The sequence below is a fragment of the Bubalus bubalis genome, chromosome 8, assembly GCF_019923935.1.
Source record: "Bubalus bubalis isolate 160015118507 breed Murrah chromosome 8, NDDB_SH_1, whole genome shotgun sequence".
Classification (NCBI taxonomy): Eukaryota; Metazoa; Chordata; class Mammalia; order Artiodactyla; family Bovidae; genus Bubalus; species Bubalus bubalis.
The window spans coordinates 59,325,191-59,350,539 of NC_059164.1; the positions used below are offsets into that span (position 1 = coordinate 59,325,191).

Consider the following 25,349-nt stretch of genomic DNA (forward strand, 5'->3'; position numbering starts at 1 on the left):
AGACAACTGGACAAAAATTGCTGAAGGAATAAAAGACTAGATCGGAGCTCTAAATTAGCCCCTTACCTAGGTTCAGCCATTTTTCCTCATCATGCTTCAATATGGCCACTAAAAATTGCATGCTTAAATCTACTGGACTTCTGTGATGGTTTAAACAAGCTAACTTCTAGCTCCAAAGCATCTCAGAGGTCTCATATTATCTAAGAGGTCATACACTTTCCAAAGTGTATGTTTTCAATTTAAGAAATTTCTTTCATATCCACGAAGATACTTTCAGCTTCATAAAATTCACATTTTTTTTGAGATAGTCTGTGATGTTGTTAGATAAAAATAATAGCTGTGCTGCTGCTGCTGCTAAGCCACTTCAGTTGTGTCCAACTCTGTGCGACCCCATAGACGGCAGCCCACCAGGCTCCCCCACCCCTGGGATTCTCCAGGCAAGAACACTGGAGTGGGTTGCCATTTCCTTCTTCAATGCATGAAAGTGAAAAGTGAAAGTGAAGTTGCTCAGTGGTGCCCAACCCTCATTGACCCTATGGACTGCAGCCTTCCAGGCTCCTCCATCCATGGGATTTTCCAGGCAAGAGTACTGGAGTGGGGTGCCATTGCCTTCTCCGAAATAATAGCTGTAAAGTTCTTTATTATATTGAACAGAAGTCTACCTTCCTCTAACAACCCCACCATAGTCATAGTTCTATTTGGGGGATCTTTACAACATAAATGTTTTTCGTATTTTCTTTGAGGTGTCACTTTTACTTTGTTTAAGAACAAAAAGGGGAGAAGAGGGACAACAGTAATTTTCATAAGATACAGAAAGGAAGTTAGCACTGAAAAAAGTATTTTTTCTTTTAAAATTATATTTTTAATCAACTGGATATTCCTGTCATCTGCCTTTTCTCTCAACTTCTGTATGCTGTCATCTTTTCTTATTCAGACAAGTAACTAAGTTTTCCAGCATAATGTGGGATTATAAGCTTTGACACTGAAGTCTTGGCTTTATTATTCACTAGCTCAGCCATCTTGGGCAACTTAATTAATATCCCCATACCTCATTTTCCTTATCTGTCAGTTGGAGGATTATAATATTACATATTTCACAAAGCTATTGCTCTAAATGTTTTACTTGCATGTGGATAGTCTACATAAAACACATCATAAGATTTGGAATAGATACCACACTCCATAAATGTTCATCATTGATAGAGGTGATAAAGGTGGTATGGTTTCCAGTACCTGCTCATATGGCCAGATGATTTGGGCATTCTGGTTTGCCAGTGTCCTTCTTAAATTATAGTGGCAGAACTGGTAGCAGAAACATAATCAGGAAAACTCAGAACACACTGGGATGCTCACCACTTGATCAGGATGTTCAGTTCAGTTCAGTCGCTCAGTTGTGTCCGACTCTTTGTGACTCCATGGACTGAGGCATGCCAGGCCTTCCTGTCCATCACCAACTCCCGGAGTTTACCCAAACTCATGTCCATCCAGCTGGTGATGCCATGCAACCATCTTATCCTCTGTTGTCCCCTTCTCCTCCTGCCTTCAATCTTTTCCAGCATCAGGGTCTTTTCAAATGAGTCAGTTCTTCACATCAGGTGGCCAAAGTATTGGAGTTTCAGCTTCAGCATCAGTCCTTCCAATGAGTATTCAGGACTGATTTTCTTTAGGATGGACTGGTTGGATTTCCTTGCTGTCCAAGGGACTCTTAAGAGTCTTCTCCAACACCACAATTCACAAACATCAATTCTTCAGAGTTCAGCTTTCTTTATAGTCCAACTCTCATATCCATACACGACTACTGGAAAAACCATAGCTTTGACTAGATGGACTTTTGTTGGCAAAGTAACGTCTCTGCTTTTTAATATTCTCTCTAAGTTGGTCATAAATTTTCTTCTAAGGAGTAAGCATCTTTTAGGATGTTAGCCACTTGAAATTGAGCAAGTTATTCAATATGTTTAAAACCTACAGATTCTTCATGTATAAAATGGGAATAATAAGATTATTTACTTTGTAAAGCTTTTGTGAACATTTTAGTAATAGTGATATACAAGGTACTGCTGCTGCTGCTGCTAAGTCACTTCAGTCGTGTCCGACTCTGTGCGACCCCATCGAAGGCAGCCCACCAGGCTTCCCCGTCCCTGGGATTCTCCAGGCAAGAACACTGGAGTGGGTTGCCATTTCCTTCTCCAATGCATGAAAGTGAAAAGTGAAAGTGAAATCGCTCAGTTATGTCCGACTCTAGCGACCCCATGGACTGCAGCCTACCAGGCTCCTCCATCCATGGGATTTTCTAGGCAAAAGTACTGGAGTGGGGTGCCATTGCCTAAGTAGGTACAAATCATGGTTCTAAGCACATCTTGACACACTGTGTACATTCAATATTGTTATGACAGGAGATGGTCTAGGAGGTACTAGCTGTCTAAGTCTAGCATGATACTTTCCCGGTAGACACAGAGTCTGAGCTGAGCCCACCTCTGATAAACCCCATACAGACCTGACCACATCTCTGGCTGGCTCCACTATCAGACAGTTTAACAGGAAGGAGGCAAACAGAAGAAGAGAAGAAGGTTGAGGAAGTGTAGGGGAGAAAGAGGAAGAGGTCATAGCAGTGATAGAGAACTAGGGAACACACCAAGAGGGTGGTTACTCTCAGAAAGAGGGAACAGGAGAAGAACCACCAAGAGAAGGGCTTTTTAAAATTTTTCTTAACCCATGCCAGACCGGGTTTCCCTGATAGCTCGATTGGTAAAGAATTTGCCTGCAATGCAGGAGACCCTGGTTCAATTCCTGGGCCAGGAAGATCTGCTGGAGAAGGGATAGGCTACCCTCTCCAGTATTCTTGGGCTTCCCTTGTGGCTAAGCTGGTAAAGAATCTGCCTGCAATATGGGAGACCTGGGTCCAATCCCTGAGTTGGGAAGATCCCTTGGAGAAGGAAAAGGCTACCCACTCCAGTATTCTGGCCTGGAGAATTCCATGGACTGTGCAGCCCATGAGGTTGCAAAGAGTTGGACATGACTGAGCTATATGACCTATAAGATTTATGTTAAAAAAAAAAAAAAGAAGAAAGAAAGAAAATAGCCTTACAATATTCATACTGTAACTTGCTTATTAAGAAGCAATGGCATGAAGAACAAAGATGCATTTTCCTTTTATTAACAGTTGCATTTTCATGGACTCCATCTTTAAACCTCTCCATTTGAATACCAGATTCAGCTGTCTCTGCAAAGTATAGCTTTTGATTCATGTGACTAAGATTCTTCTTATAGATTCTTTTCATGATTCATTTGTGAATTCTTTAGCACTGTTGGAAAAGTTAAAGGCACTGTAGGGTGGTAGAAGCGGAGAAGGCGATGGCACCCCACTCCAGTACTCTTGCCTGGAAAATCCCATGGACGGAGGGGCCTGGTGGGCTGCAGTCCATGGGGTCGCTAGGGGTCGGACACGACTGAGCAACTTCACTTTCCCTTTTCACTTTCATGCATTGGAGAAGGAAATGGCAACCCACTCCAGTGTTCTTGCCTGGAGAATCCCAGGGATGGGAGAGCCTGGTGGGCTGCTGTCGATGGGGTCGCACAGAGTCGGACACGACTGAAGCGACTTAACAGCAGCAGCAGCAGCGTGGTAGAAGATATTTCCACTTCCTCTTAGTACTTACAGAAATCTGAAGGACTGACAAAATTTCTCTCCACTGGGAGAGTTTAACCTCAAACTGCCTTCATGGATCTTTTACAAGCATTTTGATACTCAGAGTTACTGACAGGCCCGAGTCCCTTTGAGTTCTGAATTTTGGAGGTTCACCCATCCCAAACCAGTGATTCTCAATCTGTTGACAGAGTTGCACCATTTTCCCCCTTCTCTGCATCCCCTGGGGTCTCTGACCAAAGAATTTAGTGTTAGATGCCACCAGTAGTAAGTATCGCCATGGCAATCTGAAGGTGAAATTGAAGAGATGCCATGACTCTTCCTGTGTCAACAACATCCAGCCTGAGGACTTAGACAAGAGCAGATAAACCCTGCTAATGAAGGGTCTCGGTCTTCCTCTGAATAACCCTCCTTGGAGCATGCATAGCTGTAGTTTTCAGTGGTGCTTTTTTGAGATTCCTGTACCTCCTGATTTCCAGAAAAAAATCAGCAACTGCTTCTAATCTTTATTCTTACAGCCCTTCCAATGGTGTTGCAGCCTCTCATCCTCTACATTAAGTTCCTCCCTGTTTGGAACACCTAGAGTGTTGTTATTTCCACAATACTCTGGTTGATGCATCAATGCTGGCTGCATGGTAGAACTGCCTGGAAGTTTTTGGGAAACACTAATGTGTGGCTCTCACTTCTGGGAAGGGGCCTAGGTACCCATATTTTTTCAATGCTCTTCAGATATTTCCAATAGGCATCCAAGAATGAAAACTACTGTCTCAATCTCAAATTGAATTCCCAACCTCAGGGTTTCGTTTTTTTTCTATCAGACTTTCATTTTTTTTTTGTCATTTTAAATTAGGTTTAACAAGTCAGGAAGCTCACTTTATCCCCTCCTTCAGTGTTTTCCCAGCAAACCGAAGAGAGGCCAGTACAAGCAGTTTTCAAACTGGCCTAGGGTTTCTGGACATCTGGCTAAAAACCACACGGCAGACACAAATGCCAATGCAAATATAAATATATAAACAAATAAAATCTTTAACATAAGCGATTTTTAAATATTGATCATGCAGTTTGCAAAATAACTGAAAATCTATTTTGAAAATGAAACATGTATCAATAGAAGCAGAATCTCAAGACATATTCAACAAAGAAAATAAAAATTGGTGAGCTCTAAAATAGATATGAAAAAAACTTTCTCAGAATGCAGCTCAGAAAGGAAAATAATAAGAGCAAGCCCATTGTATATTTTTCTTAGCACAAAAGAGAAGTGACATGGAGGTTAAATTTGTTCCAGAAGAAACGATAGAGAGCAAAGTAAAGGCAATTTTCTCAGAGATAATGGCTGAGAATTTTCCAGATTTGATGAAAAACATTGACTGTCAGGTTCAGTAAGGTCAAAAAATCTTAAGCACGGTGAATAAGAAGAAACCCATACCTAGACAGAGCCTAGTGAAACTGCAGAATACTAAAGAAAAAGAGATGCTGATCTTTAAGGCAGCCAGTTAGAAAGGATGGATAGCCTAAAAAGAAAAGGCTTTACAGAGATAGGTGGGCTTTTAAAAGCAGCAGTGGAGGCAAGAATATGATATGATATTACCTTGAACAGTGAGTGAAAGTAACCATCAACCTACAAAGAGTACACAGCAAACTTGTCTTTCAAGAATGGGGACAAGAAAAAGACCTTTCCTACAAATGAAAATTGAAAGAGAGTAACACCAATACATTGTTTCTAAAGGAACATGTATAGGATATATTTAAGAAAGAAACAAAGTTATACAAGAAGGAAAGTCCAAGTTACAAAGGAAAAGAATGTTAATCAAAGAAACTAAATATATGCAAGTCTAATCAGATTCTGTATAAAATAACAATATTAAAGATATCTATTGGATAAAAATACAAGACAATACTAAAATATTGGGTAATAATATCATGGAAGTTTTACATATAAAAATACAAGTTGGGAGGGGGCGCTCTGTCAATGTGTTCTAAGATCTGTGTATTACTTAGGATGAAAGTAAGACATTGTTTAACTTCCAGGGTTTTTAAACTACATGAAAGTTCATAATTCTTTAACAGCACTAGAATAACAAAAATAGAATGCTTATCTTCCAAACTAGTAATGGGGGAAAATGAAGTGAAGAAAAAGCAAATTCAGTTAGTCCAAAAGAAAAGAACATAGGAGAGAAGGAAAGAAAGGAGGAAGGAAGGAAGGGGGGAAAAAGGAAACCTACAACAAGGCGTACAAATAGATGCAAAAAATTTAAAGGTAGAACTAGATGCACATTTCATTCATTTAAGTGGACCAAAGTTCACAGTCAAAAAAGATTCTCAGATTTATGTTTAAAAATCCATTGGAATCCATTATTTAGATACATCTTAAATAGAAGGGCCTGGAAAACTTAAAAGAAAAAAAATTAAAATGCTATACCTGGCAAACTCTAAAGAAATAAAAAGTAAGAAAGGAAGGGATGGAAGAAAGAAGTTACTGCATCCATTATCATTATAAAACAGGCCGTAAGTCTTATATAATAAATGCTGTATGAAATAGGTACAGTCTATTAGGGAGTAGCACCTAATTCTTTTCAGAAAAATTGGGGAAGAAGAGAAAGAAGTTCAAGGAAGAAAAGAAAATTAACATTTGGCCAATGCTTGTTGAACAGCTGTTTATTCCTGGCCCTCACACATGTGGTTTATTTGCACTCTCTCCTTGCAATCTTTATGATAACTCTCCACAATGTGAATTATTACTTCCAGGCTAAGTATTAATAGATTGCCTAAGGGCTCTTATGTGGCTGAACAGGAAATTGAATCAAATTCTGTCAAATCAGAAAACTCTCTATGTGAAAACTGAACCTTAAGGATTTGTGTGTAGAGTTGACAGATAAAATACAGAGTACTCAGATTTAAAATCCAGATAAGTAACAGATAATTATTTTTGTATATGTATCCCATGCAATATATGGGACATACCTATACTAAAAAAAAAAAAAATTATTGACATTTATCTGAAATTCAGATTTAACAGGGAGTCCTGAATTTTATTTTCTAAATTTGGCAACTCTAGGTGGGGATAAACTAAAAGAGAGCTGAGATGACAGGGCTTATCAGGGAAAATATTAATACATTCTCTTTCTGCCATACTCCATTTTGAGCACTTAGAGGACTTATTTTTAACTTACCTAATTAGAAGTGAATTTTGAGATTTCCCTAATTTTCAAATGGAACTCTTAGAAATATATATACTATAAGAATGTCCCATCACAATGATATAGTTTCATGCATCATTGGGGTCCATATTTGCTTCAGTCTGTTTTATTTGTACTTTAAACGGAGGGTACAAATCCTGGTTGAACTGGAAGGATGAAGCACCCAGGCAGGGTTATTAATAGATTTCCTGGGGCAGATGCATTTTAAATTAAGCTTTATGGGAGGAGAAGAACATAGGTTGGACTCCTCTATAAAAAACAATATTGCCTATTAGGGAATATCATAGAAATATGTATGATCTGGGTAAACAATATAAATGAATATATAAACTATATGACTGTTTCAATTTACCAGAAAAATATCATTGTGTGATATGCAATTTTAAGTATGAAATTATAAAAAATATATGTGTCAGTTACCTATACACAGCTGCATTTTTCTGCACATTTGAAGAATGGGAGATTCTAGTAAAAAAATCTCTTTCCACCAGAGCAGCAGCATCACATATGCTTGGGGAGATTGAGTAGAACATCTCCTGTGACGTGCCTCACCCTATCTTTCCACCCAAAAATGAAGACAATCTGATATGCTGATGGTAAGTGATCATTGTTTTTAACTCAGACACTATGTTATGCCTTGCCAAAAGAGGAATCTATAAAAAGGGAACTGGAGGTTGAGTGGACGTGCAATCTTCTTCCGATGCTATGATGTTACTGAATGTCAGTTTCCACATTCACCCTAACCCAAATTTTCAGAGTTAAATGTGCATCTGTTCACGTGTGGTCTATGTCTGTTTCCTGTCACAATGACAGTTGAGTAGTCATGAAAGGGACCAAATTAGCCTACAAAACTCAAAATATTTGCTATCTATCTTTTTACAACAACAAAAAATGCTGCCAGTCTCTGATACAGATAAAAGGATCTTTTCTGTTGGAAGTAAAGTTGAAGGCGATCCATTTAGAGTGATGGGCAGGAATTTATTCATGAAATCCAATGATGTCCAAAGCACAGCTCAACAAGGCAGCAGCACATCAGACTAGAAGTTTCTGTAGTTAGAATTCAGCTAGCTCTGGCTTCATATCCCACCTTATGTAGATAATATACATGTGAGACTGTTGGGAGGTTTAAAGCTAAGCCTGATGCTGAAAGTACCCGCCAAATGTTTGATCTCTTCATTTAAATAAATATTTAAGTAAATATCAACTTCCCCCCTACATTCTGTTTCATCTCAGAAGAAAGTATCTGAGTACAGTCGCTCTGATAAAATGAGACAAAACAAGGTCCCTGTGTAATTTTGTCTAAGCACAGGCAAACACAATGTCACAGGACTAGCCATAAAATGACAAATACCCACTTTCCTGGTTAAAAATTAATGGCTTCCTTTTCCTTGCCGAGCATAAAATCGTTTCTGCTTTCTGACAGCATCCAGTATAGCGTGAACCCCACACCTCCATAGACCCTCCCTGCAGTGAATCATAAACTCAAGTTGTCCAACTACAGGTGTCCTTATGGTCTTTGGCTGAAAGTCATTGACAGATGGGACAGTGAGATGGGAATAATTTCAGATTGTTTAATTTGCATTTTAAAAACTATAAACTGTACAGTGGTGGTTATAGGGAAGAAAAGTAATAATTATTGAATAATACTATGTCAGGCATTTTAACTGTTTTTTTTTTTTTTTTCATAATTCTTATTTGAGTTAGATATTGTGATCTATCTTTTACTGACACGGAAGCTGAGGACTGTTGAAGGTGACTAGGTCTGTTCACTGTGTGTGCTCAGTTGTGTCTGACTCTTTGCAACCCCCTGGATCATAGCCCGCCAGTCTCCTCTGTCCATGGGATTTCCCAGGCAAGAATACTGGAGTGGGTGGCCATTTCCTTCTCCAGGGGATCTTCCCTGCCCAGGAATCAAACTACATTGGCAGGAGGATTCCTTACCACTCAGTCACCTGAGTCTGGGGCATGGCAGATGTGTGTGTCACTTAGAAGTATATAATGGCAGAGAGAATCACTGTCTTTTCTAAAGAAAGCCAATGTAGTGAGGATTAAAGCCTCTGTCTTCCTCTGTGTTAGCCTCTCTTGTATATATTACACCATGTTGGGCATGGGGCCAAGATGCATAAATTGTCTTACTGAACATCTTAGAACCTTCTCTATTCTTCATTCCCTTAGACTTAAACCCCTTGGAGCAGCTGTTAGTTATGTCTCTGCTATTAGCATTTAAAATACAAGATTAGGAATATGAGATAAGAAAGAATCAACTGCCTAACCACAAGCCTTCATAGTCACCCAGGGAGATCAGTCAAACCATTGATGTTCAGAGTCTCATAATGACTTATGAGCTGTGCATTTTTTCACATGGATAAATTGTGTCTTTCCAGCTATATTGTTGCTTCCTGGAAAGCAGAGAACATAAACAAATCTTTGAATATTTCTTTTTGTCTTTCTCTCCACAACAGTATAAAGAGTGAAGTAGATATAATAATTCCTATATTTTTGTTACATTTTTTCCTGAAAACTCAAGAGAAACTAAAGAATTTTACATCATATTTTCTTCATGGGAAGAGATCTGAAACAGACCAACAATATTCCTCTTGGTAGAGATGTTTATAGGGTATTGTATTGTATTGTTTGGTCACTAAGCAGTGTCCGACTCTTTTGCAATCCCATGGACTATAGTCCACCAGGCTCCTCTATCCATGGGATTCTCCAGGCAAGAATACTGGAGTGGATAGACATTTCCTTCTCCAGGGGATCCTCCCAACCCATGGATCAAATCCACATCTCCCACATCTGCTGCATTGGCAGGTGAATTCTTTACCACTGAGCCACCTGGGAACCCCTTTTATAGGGTAGATTATGTTTAAAGGAGCATGGACAGAAAGAGATTGAGAGAGGGGGAGAAAGGAAAGAGGTAATTGATGAATGTGGCAGTTTTTCCTTAATTCTTGAATTTATGTTCAAATCCCAACTAAAGTTTCTCTAAATTAAGTCCTTGAATAGAACAACCTGTATTAGATATGGTCATTACTTTGCAAAGAGATTACAGTGTAGGGAAAAATAAGACCTGCACTAAAATAATCTTATGCAGTCCATGACAAATTAATCATGAGTACCACTGTACCTGCTGTGAAATAATAAGAAATAAGCACATTACTCTGCCCCTGGTTCACAGAGCTCCTAAAACCATTGCCATTTGGTGGCATTAAAGGCATGGATCCCAATATTCCAAAGAAAGTAATGTGCCATGTGCATTTTGGGGAAAACGAGATGTCCTAATCGTTGATGCTGAGGAAACAAACAGGAGAATAGTGGGATATAACTCATGAAAAGTGTAGAGCCAGACCACCTTACTTGCCTCCTGAGAAATCTGTATGCAGATCAAGAAGCAACAGTTAAAACTGGACATGGAACAACGGACTTGTTGCAACTTGGGAAAGGAGTACATCAAGACTGTATATTGCCACCCTGTTTATTTAACTTATACACAGTGTACATCATGTGAACTGTTGGGCTTGAAGAAGCACAAGCCAGAATCAAGATTACCAGAAGAAATATCAATCAATAACCTAAGATATGCAGATGACACCATCCTTATGGCAGAAAGTGAAGAGGAACTAAAGAGCCTCTTGATGAAAGTGAAAGAGGAAAGTGAAAAAGCTGGCTTAAAACTCAACATTCAAAAAACAAAGATCATGGCATCTGGTCCCATGACTTCATGGAAAATAGATGGGGAAACAATGGAAACAGTGACAGACTTTATTTTCTTGGGCTCCAAAATCACTACTGATGGTGACTGCAGTCATGAAATAAAAAGATGCTTGCTCCTTGGAAGAAAAGCTATGACCAGCCTAGACATTAACAATCAGAGACATCACTTTGCCAACAAAGGTCTGTTTAGTCAAAGCTATGGTTGACCAGCCTAGACATCATATTAACAATCAGAGACATCACTTTGCCAACAAAGGTCTGTTTAGTCAAAGCTATGGTTTGTCCATTAGTCATGTATCGATGTGAGAGTTGGACCAAAAAGGAAGCTGAGTGCCAAAGAATTGATTCATTTGAACTGCGGTGTTGGAGAAGACTCTTGAGAGTCCCTTGGACAATAAGAAGGTCAAACCAGTTAATCCTAAAAGAAATCAGTTCTCAATATTCATTGAAAGGTCAGATGCTGAAGCTGAAGCTCCAATAATTTGGCCACCTGATTCGAAGAACTGACTCCCTGGAAAAGACCCTGATGCTGAGAAAGATTGAAGGCAGGAGGAGAAGGGGACCACAGAGGATGAGATGGTTGGATGGCATCACCAACTGGATGGACATGAGTTTGAGCAAGCTCTGGGAGTTAGTGATGGACAGGGAGACCTGGCATGCTGCAGTCCATGGGGTCGCAAAGAGTCGGACATGACTGAGCGACTGAACTGACTGATAGAGTCAGGTGTTCTGTAGTCCTCAATATCTCTAGACAAGAGAAAGCTGGAAGGCAGAATAGACAGGCAGTTTATTTTTTCATTTAATTTTAAGAATACAAGCCAGAATTTGCTTTTTACACAAAAGAATAGATATTATGGTTCCATTTATGTGAATAACTTTGAATAGTCAAATTCAAAGAAACATAAAATAAAATGGTGGTTACCAAGGGCCAGAGCAGGGAGGAATGGGAAGTTACTGTTTAAAAGGCACAGAGTTTCTGCTTGGGATGATGAAAAAGATCTGGAGAGTGTTAGCTGCAATGACTGTACTTAATGCCAGTGTACATATAAAAATGGTGAAAATGGTAATTTTTCTGTTATGTATACTTTACCAAAATTGAAAGAAAAATTAGGAAAATAGTTTTTAGGGAAGACTGTGCTTTTAATCAAGAAAGCAAAATTTTGGTGAGTCTTTTAGCTGTACAAATGGAAGGTAAGTGCCGCTGTGAGTCCTGAACATGCTTCACACCTAGACGGACCACATTTCTGTTCAACGGGACTTGCTCTTCAGAGATAATTATGATATGAACTAATTTTTGACATCCTCTAACTGGGGATTGGGGCATAGGCTTGGATCACTGTGATATTGAATTTTTTGCCTTGGAAATGAACAGAGATCATTCTGTCGTTTTTGAGATTGCATCCAAGTACTGCATTTCGGACTCTTTTGTTGACCTTGATGGCTACTCCATTTCTTCTGAGGGATTCCTGCCCACAGTAGTAGATATAATGGTCATCTGAGTTAAATTCACCCATTCCAGTCCATTTTAGTTCACTGATTCCTAGAATGCTGACGTTCACTATTGCCATCTCCTGTTTGACCACTTCCAATTTGCCTTGATTCATGGACCTAACATTCCAGGTTCCTATGCAATATTGCTCTTTAAAGCATTGGACCTTGCTTCTATCACCAGTCACATCCACAACTGGGTGTTGTTTTTGCTTTGGCTCCATCCCTTCATTCTTTCCGGAGTTATTTCTCCACTGATCTCCTGTAGCGTATTGGGCACCTACCGACCTGGGGAGTTCCTCTTTCAGTATCCTATCATTTTGCCTTTTCATCCTGTTCATGGGGTTCTCAAGGGAAGAATACTGAAGTGGTTTGCCATTCCCTTCTCCAGTGGAGCACTTTTGCCAGACCTCTCCACCATGATCCGCCCATTTTGGGTGGCCCCACACAGCATGGCTTAGTTTCATTGAGTTAGACAAGGCTGTGGTCCATGTGATCAGATTGGCTAGTTTTCTGTGATTGTGGTTTCAGTGTGTCTGCCCTCTGATGCCCTCTCAAAACACCTACCATCTTACTTGGGTTTCTCTTACCTTGGACGTGGGGTATCTCTTCACGGCTGCTCCACTAAAGTGCAGCTGCTGCTCCTTACCTTGGACTAGGTCGCCCCTCCTGACCTTGAACATGGAGTAGCTCCTCTCGGCCCTCCTGCATCGCGCAGCCACCACTCCTTGGACGTGGGGATTCAATATCACAGTGATCTAAGCCTATGCCTCAACCAGTAACGCTGAAGTTGAATGGGTCTGTGAAGACCTACAAGACCTTTTAGAACTAACACCCAAAAAAGATGTCCTTTCCATTATAGGGGACTGGAATGCAAAAGGAGGAAGTTAAGAAAAACCTGGATTAATGGCAAATTTGGCCTTGGAATATGGAATGAAGCAGGGCAAAGGCTAATAGAGTTTTGCCAAGACAACACACTGCTCATAGCAAACACCCTCCTCCAACAACACAAGAGAAGACTCTACACATGGACATCACCAGATGGTTAACACTGAAATCAGATTGATTATATTCTTTGCAGCCAAAGATGGAGAAGCTCTATACAGTCAGCAAAAACAAGACCGGGAGCTGACTGTGGCTCAGATCATGAGCTCCTTACTGTCAAATTCAGACTTAAATTGAAGAAAGTAGGGAAAACCACTAGACCATTCAGGTATGACCTAAATCAAATCCCTTACGACTATACAGTGGAAGTGAGAAATAGATTTAAGGGACTAGATCTGATAGACACAGTACCTGATGAACTATGGACAGAGGTTTGTGACATTGTACTGGAGACAGGGATCAAGACCATCCCCATGGAAAAGAAATGCAAAAAAGCAAAATGGCTGTCTGAGGAGGCACAAATAGCTGTGAAAAGAAAGGAAGTAAAAAGTAAAGGAGAAGAGGAAAGGTATAAGCATCTGAATGCAGAGTTCCAAAGAATAGCAAGAAGAGATAAGAAAACCTTCCTCAGCCATCAATGCAAAGAAATAGAGGAAAACAACAGAATGGGAAAGACTAGAGATCTCTTCAAGAAAATTAGAGATACCAAGGGAACATTCCATGCAAAGATGGGCTCAATAAAGGACCTAAATGGTATGGACCTAGCAGAAGCGGAAGATATTAAGAAGAGGTGACAAGAATACACAGAAGAACTGTACAAAAAAGATCTTATGACCCAGATAATCACGATGGTGTGATCACTGACCTAGAGCCAGACATCCTGGAATGTGAAGTCAAGGGGACCTTAGGAAGCATCACTACGAACAAAGCTAGTGGAGGTGATGGAATTCCGGTTGAGCTATTCCAAATCCTGAAAGATGATGCTGTGAAAGTGCTGCACTCAATATGCCAGCAAATTTGGAAAACTCAGCAGTGGCCACAGGACTGGAAGAGGTCAGTTTTCATTCCAATCCCAAAGAAAGGCAATGCCAAAGAATGCTCAAACTACCGCACAATTGCACTCATCTCACATGCTAGTAAAGTAATGCTCAAAATTCACCAAGCCAGGCTTCAGCAATACATGAACCATGAACTTCCAGATGTTCAAGCTGGTTTTAGAAAAGGCAGAGGAACCAGAGGTCAAATTCCCAACATCCGCTGAATCATCGAAAAAGCAAGAGAGTTCCAGAAAAACATCTATTTCTGCTTTATTGACTATGCCAAAGCCTTTGACTGTGTGGATCACAATAAACTGTGGAAAATTCTGAAGGAGATGGGAATACCTTGAGAAATTTGTATGCAGGTCAGGAAGCAACAGTTAGAACTGGACATGGAACAACAGACTGGTTCCAAATAGGAAAAGGAGTATGTCAAGGCTGTATATTGTCACCCTGCTTATTTAACTTCTATGCAGAGTACATCACGAGAAACGCTGGGCTGAAAGAAGCACAACTGGAGTCAAGATTGCTGGGAGAAATATCAATAACCTCGGATATGCAGATGACACCACAGTTATGGCAGAAAGCGAAAAGGAACTAAAGAGCCTCTTGATGAAAGTGAAAGAGGAGAGTAAAAAAGTTGGCTTAAAGCTCAACATTCAGAAAACGAAGATCATGGCATCTGGTCCCATCACTTCATGGGAAATAGATGGGGAAACAGTGGAAACAGTGTCAGACTTTATTTTGGGGGGCTCCAAAATCACTGCAGATGGTGATTGCAGCCATGAAATTAAAAGACACTTACTCCTTGGAAGGAAAGTTATGATCAACCTAGATAGCATATAAAAAAGCAGAGATATTATTTTGCCAACAAAGGTCCATCTCGTCAAGGCTATGGTTTTTCCAGTGGTCATGTATGGATGCGAGAGTTGGACTGTGAAGAAAGCTGAGCACCAAAGAATTGATGCTTTTGAACTGTGGTGTTGGAGAAGACTCTTGAGAGTCCCTTGGACTGCAAGGAGATCCAATCAGTCCATCCTAAAGGAGACCAGTCCTGGGTGTTCATTGGAAGAACTGATGCTGAGGCTGAAACTCCAGTACTTTGGCCACCTCATGCAAAGAGTTGACTCATTGGAAAAGACCCTGATGCGGGAGGGATTGGAGGCAGGAGGAGAAGGGGATGACAAAGGATGAGATGGCTGGATGGCATCACCGACTCGATGGACATGAGTTTGAGTGAACTCCAAGAGTTGGTGCTGGACAGGGAGGCCTGGCATGCTGCGATTCATGAGGTCGCAGTCGGACACAAATGAGTGACTGAACTGAACTGAACTGGTGATTAACACAGGAAGGAAGAGATTTGAATTTGTGAATGTAAGGATAAGGAAGAGAGAAGACCTCTGCCTGGGATTATAAGTAGACTCCAGCAGCATGGCCTCAAACAAGGACTAATGAGAATGGCTGTTGGGAAGAAGGTGCTCCCTAGGTTGGGAATTGTTCATTTCTGTCTAAAACATTGTAATTTCTTAAGCTGTTATCAAGCCTTCAATATAGTTTATGGGCCAGCAAACTATAGCCCATGGGCCAGCCATGTTCGTAAAGTTTTTATCTGATCACAGCAATGCTTATTTATTTATATATCTTCTCTGACTGTTTTTATACTACTCCTGGAGAATGAAGTAGTTACAACAGAGATTGTATGGCTCACAATACCTAATATACTGATTATCTGGTCCCAGCAAGAGTTTGTCCCAACAAAGGGTGTCATGGATTCAACTTAGTTGTGTGTGAGAGGGAATCGGAAGGGCCTTGTCTACCTGTTGGAATAAAGCAGACCAGACAAGTGGGAAGATGACCCATGGACAGACCTGAGGCAGTAAGACTGAGGGACACCCTCTGTCTCGGATTTGTATGTAAACCAGGTCTCAGAAATCCTCAACAGGAGATTGAGCTTCCTGTCGTCATTTAAGTGAGGCCTTGTACCAATAACAGAAATGAGTTATATATTTAAGATTTCGTGCATGACGGTTTTGGTTTTTGGACTCTGTCTGGGACTAATCTTAACCCCTAAGCAGATCCAGGGATATGACTCCAGCACAACCTCTATGTAATTGAACAAATTATTATTGTTGTTCTGTTGCTAAGTCATATCCAACTCTTTGCAACCCCATGGACTGGGGATGCCAGGCTTCCTTGTCCTTCACTATCTCCTGGTGTTTGCTCAGACTCATCTCCATTGAGTCAGTGATGCTATCTAACCATAGTACCCTTAAATACGCAGATACTGCACAGGTCCAGTATGTAAACACACCACAAAGGAAACTGCAAGTTGCTGTTTCTGAGGTGGAGGGATAGTGCAGGGAGGGGAGGAGTGGGGTGCACTCTGAATAAGGATATTTCAGGCATAGTACCAGATTATACAAAGCTGTGTAGGTTTTTCAGTAAGCATTTCTTACATTGTTTTCAATCTTAGAATTCAAATTTCCCTAAAGAAATGAATGAACTGTAAACCAGCTATTGTAGATTGAATTGCTCTTTCAGAAATGAAATTATTCATAGAGAGAGAAGAGAGGTATGTTTGGATCTCAAGCCATTTCCCACTCCAGGTAGTTGTGGGGACTCCCCAGCCAATGGAGCTCAGATTTTGGTGTCATCAGCTAACCAGGCACTGAAGGCCAGACTGAACTTCTGTGTCAGGGAGCAATCCTAAACTCTGTTAGGCCTGATTTTTGAATTGCCCAGGAAAACCTTCCATTTATGTGTAATGCTCCAGCCAGTACAGTCTCCTGCCTGATGCCAAGAGTGCCACTATTCATTAACAAAACTTCATTCTCCAGTCCCCTGATCCCAGAGGCTAGGTTACTGGGAAAACCTGTAATGTGTCAATTAAATTCAACCAACTTCACTGTTTTTAAAAAATGACATAATCTCCAGGAACTGCAATCTTTAGTTGACCAAGTATTTTGAAATCCCAGTTACATCCAAATTTGAAAGAAAAGGCAATCTTTGGATTTAGCAACTACTGTTTTTAGAGCATTTGAGGCCCTAAGCCTTCAGTATCTACATAATCTCAATGATGGTGTCTTTAACTTTCCATTCGTTCATTCTTTCATTCATTTATATACTCATTCCAGAGATGTTGAATACTTAGTATGTCACACACACCATTCCAGAATGTGTGCTCAGTTGCTCAGGTGGTTCCGACTCCTGTCAGGTGACTCCATGGACTGTAGCCCACCAAGCTTCTCTGTTCATGGGACTTCCCGGCTAAGAATGCTGGAGTATGTTGCCATTTACTACTCCTGGGTATCTTCTCCACCCTGCGCTCGAACCTGCATCTTTTGTGCTTCCTGCATTGGCAGGTGGATTCTTTACCACTGTTCCACCTGGGAAGCTCCATTCCAGAATACAAAGATTAAAAAAAAAATCATCCTAAAAGAATGATTTCCTGCTCTTAAGGAAATCTGTGGAAGTTTGTTTCCCGTTAAAAAAGTACATACTTACAAACACTCAGATTTTTGTATACAATATTAGGGGATTGGTGAATTACCTTAAGTATCATTCATGAACTCCTTTGGGGTCACATAAGTGAGTCTATATCTTCCATTTTATAACTGTTAAAAATGATTCCCAAGAATCAGAACTGGAAAATTATGGCCTTGAGGCCGGATCTGGTACATTTCTCCTTCTTCATAGCCTGAGGTAAGAATGGCTTTTACATTTTCAAATAGTTACATTTTAAACAGTTATGTAAGAGTCTGTACATTATCTTCAATTTTACCTACTGACTTGCAGAACCTAAATTATTCACTTTCTAGTCCCTATAGAAAAAAATTTGCCAATCCTTGCCCCCAAATGGTTAGAAAATATCTTTCAAATCACTCAGCCAGTTACTATAAGATAGAGGACTAGGATTCATACCACTTGACTTCTCATCCATTGGTCTCTCATTACTCCTATTAATCAATTAAAAATATTGACTAACTTATTGATTGAATTAAACCTGATAAAAATAAAACAAGAAATTGTATATTTGGAGTATTTAATAAACAATTTCTTAGATAAATAATTGGACATTTTGCAGGAAGTTGAAATCCAGAGAACTTAGTGACCTACCCAAAATCCTTACAAATTTGTTAAAGAATCAAGACTAAGTTCTCAAACTCAGATTGTGTGTTACTGGGTTTTTTTGTTTTTTTTTTTACTTTGAATATTTTCTGTTCCACATGTTTGAAACGTAATACTTTTTGTAAATGGAAATAATGATATGGAAGGAATTTACTTAAAGCAAAATACTTGAACAGATGCTATTGTTAACTACTAATTAAGTCATTTTTAAGGTTATTTTCAGATTCTCCTGTAATGTAGTACTATAAACATGAAATACAAAGAATTATGATAGCTATAATTATAAAATCACATGTGCTATTTTGAATATATTCTTTTAGAAATTTCAAAGCACCTAATTACTACTGATTTCTTCTATCAGTAGGGTTGCCAGAATGGTTTCAAAGTATGTGTGACAATATTACCAATGATAGAGTTTAGAGATTTTCATAATAAAAATACTAAAACTGCTTCAAAGATAAACATTTGAATAGTACGTGAAAACAATACCAGATTCCCTAAAGACTTCTTAAATGATGTTTTTAGCCAGAATTCTTTTTTTTTCTGACACATTCTGAGAACATTTTTGTTCATATTTAAGCCCTAATAAAAATTGGGTGTCACACTCAACATCATGTGTACTACACAAGAAGAACAGATCAATTCTTTCTAAAATGAGGAGTTGGGGTCAGTGTAAATAAACTTGTTTTTTTACAGTAAGACTGTGTGGAGATTCTGAATTAGAACAGCATTGGCAAGTCCAGCATGCTCTCTTTATGCGTAACTTCCATATACATGCCCCCCAGCTCAAATCTTTTGCACTTACCTGAATAAGACAGATTTCTCAGGGAAATTTGCAGAGTTGGGCCACCTGACAGACTTCCAAATAGAATTCTTTTCTAATAGCAAGGCTGCTTGGGCATTTTCCTGGTCTGCGAGCACTCACACAGCCTAGACAGTTCACCAAACGAAAGGGAGCTAGTGTTTTAAGTTCTTCAGAGAATCACCAGCAACCACAAAACCTCAAGATCATTTCAGACACATTAGTATTGAAAAACCAAGCTCTTAAAGATGAACTCCAAGTTGCAAAATTACAGGAAGACCAACTGCCAAATACTTTTTAAGGTTTTAGGACTACTATGAGAATCCATTTTTAAAAAGTATTCAAACTGAATTTTGTAGAGAATGGGAAGTGGGGGGAAACAGTGATATTATCAAAACTGAAAAGAGAAGATGAACTCTGTGCTGTGGGATTGCTACTCTTATAATGTATTTCAGTGATTAGTTCTGTCATTGTATATAATATTGACTACAATATGACACTAACTTCAGCTCAGTTAATTAGAGTTAAGAAAGAGGACATTAGAATGATAGTCTATTAAAGTGCCAGAGGAGGGAAGTGTGTCTGTTCACAGCCTCATTTTTTAGACTCATAAGAAACCATACATATTGCAAATATTGAAAGTATATAAGTTCCTCAAACTGCTCTCACTTGCCTGTCATTTTATGCCACACTACGTGTGCATGCATTCTCAGTTGTGTTCAACTCTTTGCGATGTCATGGACTGTAGCCTGCCAGGTTCCTCTGTTCATGGAATTATCCAGGCAAGAATACTGGAGTGGGTTGCTATTTCCTTCTCCAGGGGATCTTCCCAAACCAGGTATCAAACCTGTAAATTAACATTTTATAAATACTATATCTTGTAAATCATGTAATAATATATAGATATCTGCGAATTTAAAATGCTTATTTATTAAATATCAATATTTTAAACACGACTCTAGTTTTTAAACTCTAATTTGACATTTCTTTAAAAAAATTATGGGAGCATCAAACTTGTACCATCCCTGAGTTCTCTCTACTTTAAAGGCCCTAGGTAGAATTATGAGTTTGGTTATTTCATATAATTTCTGGTGTCCTTTGCAGTGTTGGAACACTAATATTCTAGGCCAACATTTTTCAGTTCTTATTGTTCACATTTCTCATTTCAAACATAACATTACAAATACACCTGATTTTGTTTTTTTCAATTGCAAGGGAAATATTTTACATCTGGAAACTCTTCAGCTTCCGCAGGTGTGCACCATTTGTGTCTCAGGAATAAAAATGCTTCAAAATAACTCATGCTAGAAGAATTTCAATTTTCAGTAATGGTAGAGAAGACTGTTTTAGATAAACTCACCCTCTGAGAACAACCTAAAAAAATGGATTAGAATATAAGTTTATTGGTTTCAACACTTCAGAAAGCTGGCCAGGCAGTGAGAACCTGAAGAAACCAAATCCCCAGGAGAAGAGAAATACAAAAGGTGAACCTAATTTTCTATTCTTTTTTTTACTCAAAGTGCTCCTGTTTGTAACTGGCTACTCAGAAGCAGAAAAGCAGGAAGGGGTAGCTAGGAAACTCAGAAGTGAAGGATATTTGGGTTAGGGAGCAAAATTAGAGCCTAGAAATTACCAAGGAGGTGGAATCTTTATAGTCACCCTAAGGTTTCAGGTGGAACCCCTGCAGGGCTATATCTCAGGAGAAGCATTAACTAGAAATATTGTGCCATCACAAGACTGAAGTCCAATTTAAATCAACTAAATTAGTTGTTACTGTTCAGTTGCTAAGTCGTGTCAGACTCTTTTGTGACCCCATGGACTATAGTCCATCAGATTCCTCTATCCATGGGATTTCCCAGGCAAGAATACTGGAGTAGGTTGCCATTTCCTTCTCCCAAGGTACTAAATCAGTAGGCGCAGTAATTAGATAATCTAATTTAGAACCACTATAACAACCTACATCTACATCCAGATCAACAAGTTTGCTCTCAAATTTTTTATGCACAATGTCCAAATTTCAATAAATACTAATAGGCATGTCAGAAGATAAGATTAAATAACCAAAATCATGAAAATAAATAGAAAACAGAAACAGATGTGCAAGGAGATAAAGGATTGAGGGGCTTTAAAATAACTGTGATTAATAGTTAGAAGAAATTAGGTAAAATGTAGAGGATTTTATATTTTATACTGGAATCCATCTCTTAAAACCAAATGGAAAATTTGAAATTAAAAGATAAGACAGCTAAAATTAAATACCCAACTGGTAGGGACTAAGAGAAAATTAGACCCAGAAGATGAGAATTAGAATAGTTCAATAGAAAACATCAGGTTGAAGAACAGAGAAGCAGAAAAAAGATACAGGAAAAGGTCTTTTCATGTATACCTGTGGCAGATTCATTTTGATATATGGCAAAACCAATACAATATTGTAAAGTTAAATAAAATAAAATAAAAAAAAAAGATAAACAGAAATGTTCTAACATGCCCATAATTGGTGTCCTAAGAAAGAGAGGAAAGAATTGGGCAGAAACAATGTTTAAAGAGGCAATAAATTTAAATATTAAATAATTTTAAAAAGACATAGACTCCAGAAGCATTATGTACTTCAAGCACGGCAGAAATGAAGAAAATTTACACCTAGTTGTATCTAGAAAAATTGCTAACAACCAAAACCAAAATCAAACAATCTTAAAATCAGTTTGAAGGGAAAAATTATTTTTAAAAGAGTAACAATAAAAGTAAAAATAAACTTCCCTACAATGAAACCCAAAAGAAAGGAAAGAACACCTTCAAAACTATGAAAGAAAATAACTACCAATTTAAAACTCCTTATTCGATGAATATATTAATTATCTTGAAGGCAATATATAGCATTTCCAGATAAATCCAAACTGATGTAATTTAAAACCTGCAGACATTTATAACCTGCTAAGGGAATGAGCAGGAGTTATTCAGGAAGAGCAAAAGTGTATCCAAGATGGAAGTCAGTACTGCGTGTAGAAAGGAAGAAGCAAAACAAGGAGTAAATATGGGTAAACCTAAATAAATTTTGAAGATATATGGTAACAATAATTATAATGCTTTGTGAGCTTCAAAATATAGAGAAAACAAAATATGTGCTCAGTTGCTCAGTCGTGTCTGACTCTTCACAACCCCATGGACTGTACCCTGCCAGGCTCCTCTGTCCATGGAATTTCCCAGGCAAGAATACTGGAGTGGGTTGCCATCTTCTACCCAGGGGATCTTCCCGACCCAAGATCTTCCAGACCCAGGGATCAAACCCACGTCTCTTGCATGAGCAGGAGAATTCTTTACCACTGAGCCACCTGGGAAGTCTGAGAACCAAAATACATGACAATATTAGAATAAAACATGAGAAGAAGGTAAATTCAATGAATGTGTCCTAACACATCTGCATCTTCTTGGTGGTGGTAAAAGCACTAATTTATTTCAAATTATATCTGTCTAGAATACTCATTGTAATCTCTGGGGTAGCCACTAAAAGAATAACAATAGAACATATAATTAATAAGATAAAATAGAAGAAAAGAAATGATAAAAATATTAATCCAAAAAAGTGCTCAAAGCAAAGGAAAAGACATCTAGAATAGGTTGACAAGTACGAAATTAAGGGTAAGAGGATAACTTTAAAACACTTAATATAATATGTAAATTTCAAACCCTGAAAAATGATGCTGTGAAAGTGCTACACTCAATATGCCAGCAAATTTGAAAAACTCAGCAGTGGCCACAGGACTGGAAAAGGTCAGTTTTCATTCCAATCCCAAAGAAAGGCAATGCCAAAGAATGGTCAAACTACCACACAATTGCACTCATCTCACATGCGAGTAAAGTAATGCTCAAAATTCTCCAAGCCAGGCTTCAGCAATAGGTGAACTGTGAACTTCCTGATGTTCAAGCTGGTTTTAGAAAAGGCAGAGGAACCAGAGATCAAATTGCCAACATCTGCTGTATCATCAAAAAAACAAGAGAGTTCCAGAAAAACATCTATTTCTGCTTTATTGACTATGACAAAGCCTTTGACTGTGTGGATCACAATAAACTGTGGAAAATTCTGAAAGAGATGGGAATACCAGACCACCTGACCTGCCTCTTGAGAAATTTGTATGCAGGTCAGGAAGCAACAGTTAGAACTGGACATGGAACAACAGACTGGTTCCAAATAGGAAAAGGAGTACGTCAAGGCTGTATATTGTCACCCTGCTTATTTAACTTCTATGCAGAGTACATCATGAGAAATGCTGGGCTGGAATAAGCACAAGCTGGAATCAAGATTGCTGGGCGAAATATCAATAACCTCAGTGGTTATTGATAACCATAAGGATGACACCACCCTTATGGCAGAAAGTGGAGAGGAACTAAAAAGCCTCCTGATGAAGGTGAAAGAGGAGAGTGAAAAAGTTGGCTTAAAACTCAACATTCAGAAAACGAAGATCATGGCATCTGGTCCCATCACTTCATGGCAAATAGATGGGGAAACAGGGGAAACAGTGTCAGACTTTATTTTCTGGGGCTCCCAAATCACTGCAGATGGTGACTGCAGCCATGAAATTAAAAGACGCTTACTCCTTAGAAGGAAAGTTATGACCAACCTAGATAGCATATTAAAAAGCAGAAACATTATTTTGCCAACAAAGGCCTGTCTAGTCAAGGCTATGGTTTTCCAGTGGTCATGTATAGATGTGAGAGTTGCGCTGTGAAGAAAGCTGAGCTCTGAAGAATTGATGGTTTTGAATTGTAGTGTTGGAGAAGACTCTTGAGAGTCCCTTGGACTGTAAGGGGATCCAACCAGTCCATTCTGAAGGAGATAAGCCCTGGAATTTCTTTGGAAGGAATGATACTAAAGCTGAAACTCTAGTACTTTGGCCACCTCATGAGAAGAGTTGACTCATTGGAAAAGACTCTGATGCTGGGAGAGATTGGGGGCAGGAAGAGAAGGGGATGACAGAGGATGAGATGGCTGGATGGCATCACTGACTCGATGGACGTGAGTCTGAGTGAACTCTGGGAGTTGGTGATGGACAGGGAGGTCTGGCGTGCTGCAATTCATGGGGTCGCAAAGAATCAGACACGACTGAGCGACTGAACTGAACTGAACTGAACTGAAATAAATAAGCAGTCAAAAACAAACATTTTTAGATCAGATGAAAAAACCACATGCAACTCAATGTTGATTAAGAGAGACACAAAAAAATCTAAAATAAAAGATGAAATATATGTTAAATGAAAAAGTATTTTAAAGAAATTCAGTATAGCTATATATTTATGAGAGAAGTTAGATGATAAGGTAAGAGACATTATTGGCAATAAACAATAGGAATTTCGTTGTAACAATGGCACAATCTTTCTAAAATATTACAATTCTAAATTTATTGCACTTAATAGTGCAGTTTCAAAATATATAATGACACAACTAAAGGAAATATGATACAACTAAAAGGAAAATGGACAAACCCATTATCATAGGGAGATTTTAACAGCTATCTCTTAGTAACTGATAGACCAAGAAGACAGAAATTCCATGTGAATATAACAGATTTTTAACAATGCCATCATAAACTTGACCTAATTTACATACTCTATACCCAGCAAAAGTGAAATTCACATCAAATTAGCTAAGTGATGGGTATAAGACAAATCTCAACAAAGATCTAAAAATTAAAATTATGCAGAGTACATTTTCTGACAATAGTACAATTAAGTTAGAACTCAATAAAAAAGAAGGTAATATTAAAATCTTCTCATGTTTGAAAATTACTTGATATAAGTACTTTTAAATAATTCAAAGCTAAAAAAATGAATACAATGAAAATCAGAAAATGTTTCTTTGAACGATAATTAAAAATAAACTTGTCAAATATTTCAGAACACAACTAACACCATATTTAAATGCTTATAGTAGGAGCTAAGCTGAAAATGAATTCTCTAAGCATCCAGCTCCATGAGTTAAAAAAATAAATCTACAGAGAGCAAATGGAAACAAATACTAAAAATAAAAACAAAGTCACTAAAATATAAAACAAACATGCACTAGAGGAAATCAATCTAAAAGTTGATTTTTTTTAAAAGTTGGTTTTAAAATCTGATAAATCCCTGAAAAACAGGTCAAGAAAAAAGTAAAGAGGGCATAAAACACCAATATCAAGAATGATTTTTTTCAAAGGAGAGATTTAAGTATAGATCCCACAGTTAAAAAAATGAAAACAAGAGACTATCATAACAGTTTCAGGGTAATAATTTCAATAAAATAATTAAAAGGTTTAAAATGTCATAATTTTCCAAAACTGCCAAAATGCCACAAAAAGAAAGATAAAATACAAACAGTTTAATATGTAGTAAAGAAATCGAATCTGTAACTAAAATTCTTTGAAAAAAGTTTTTCCAAGCCTGGTAGTTTGACTAGTGAATTCCTCCAAACATTTAGAAATGAA

The 25,349-nt window shown here is 38.4% G+C and overlaps 1 long non-coding RNA gene across 1 annotated transcript in view; it reads left to right on the forward strand.

The window, feature by feature from the left end:
• The window catches only part of LOC123466057, a 40,453-nt gene that overhangs the window by 9,318 nt on the left and 5,786 nt on the right, over window positions 1-25,349 (forward strand). The window contains exon 2 of the long non-coding RNA XR_006641317.1: window positions 7,332-7,436. This is a non-coding gene — a long non-coding RNA (uncharacterized LOC123466057). The remainder of the gene's footprint in view (window positions 1-7,331; window positions 7,437-25,349) is intronic.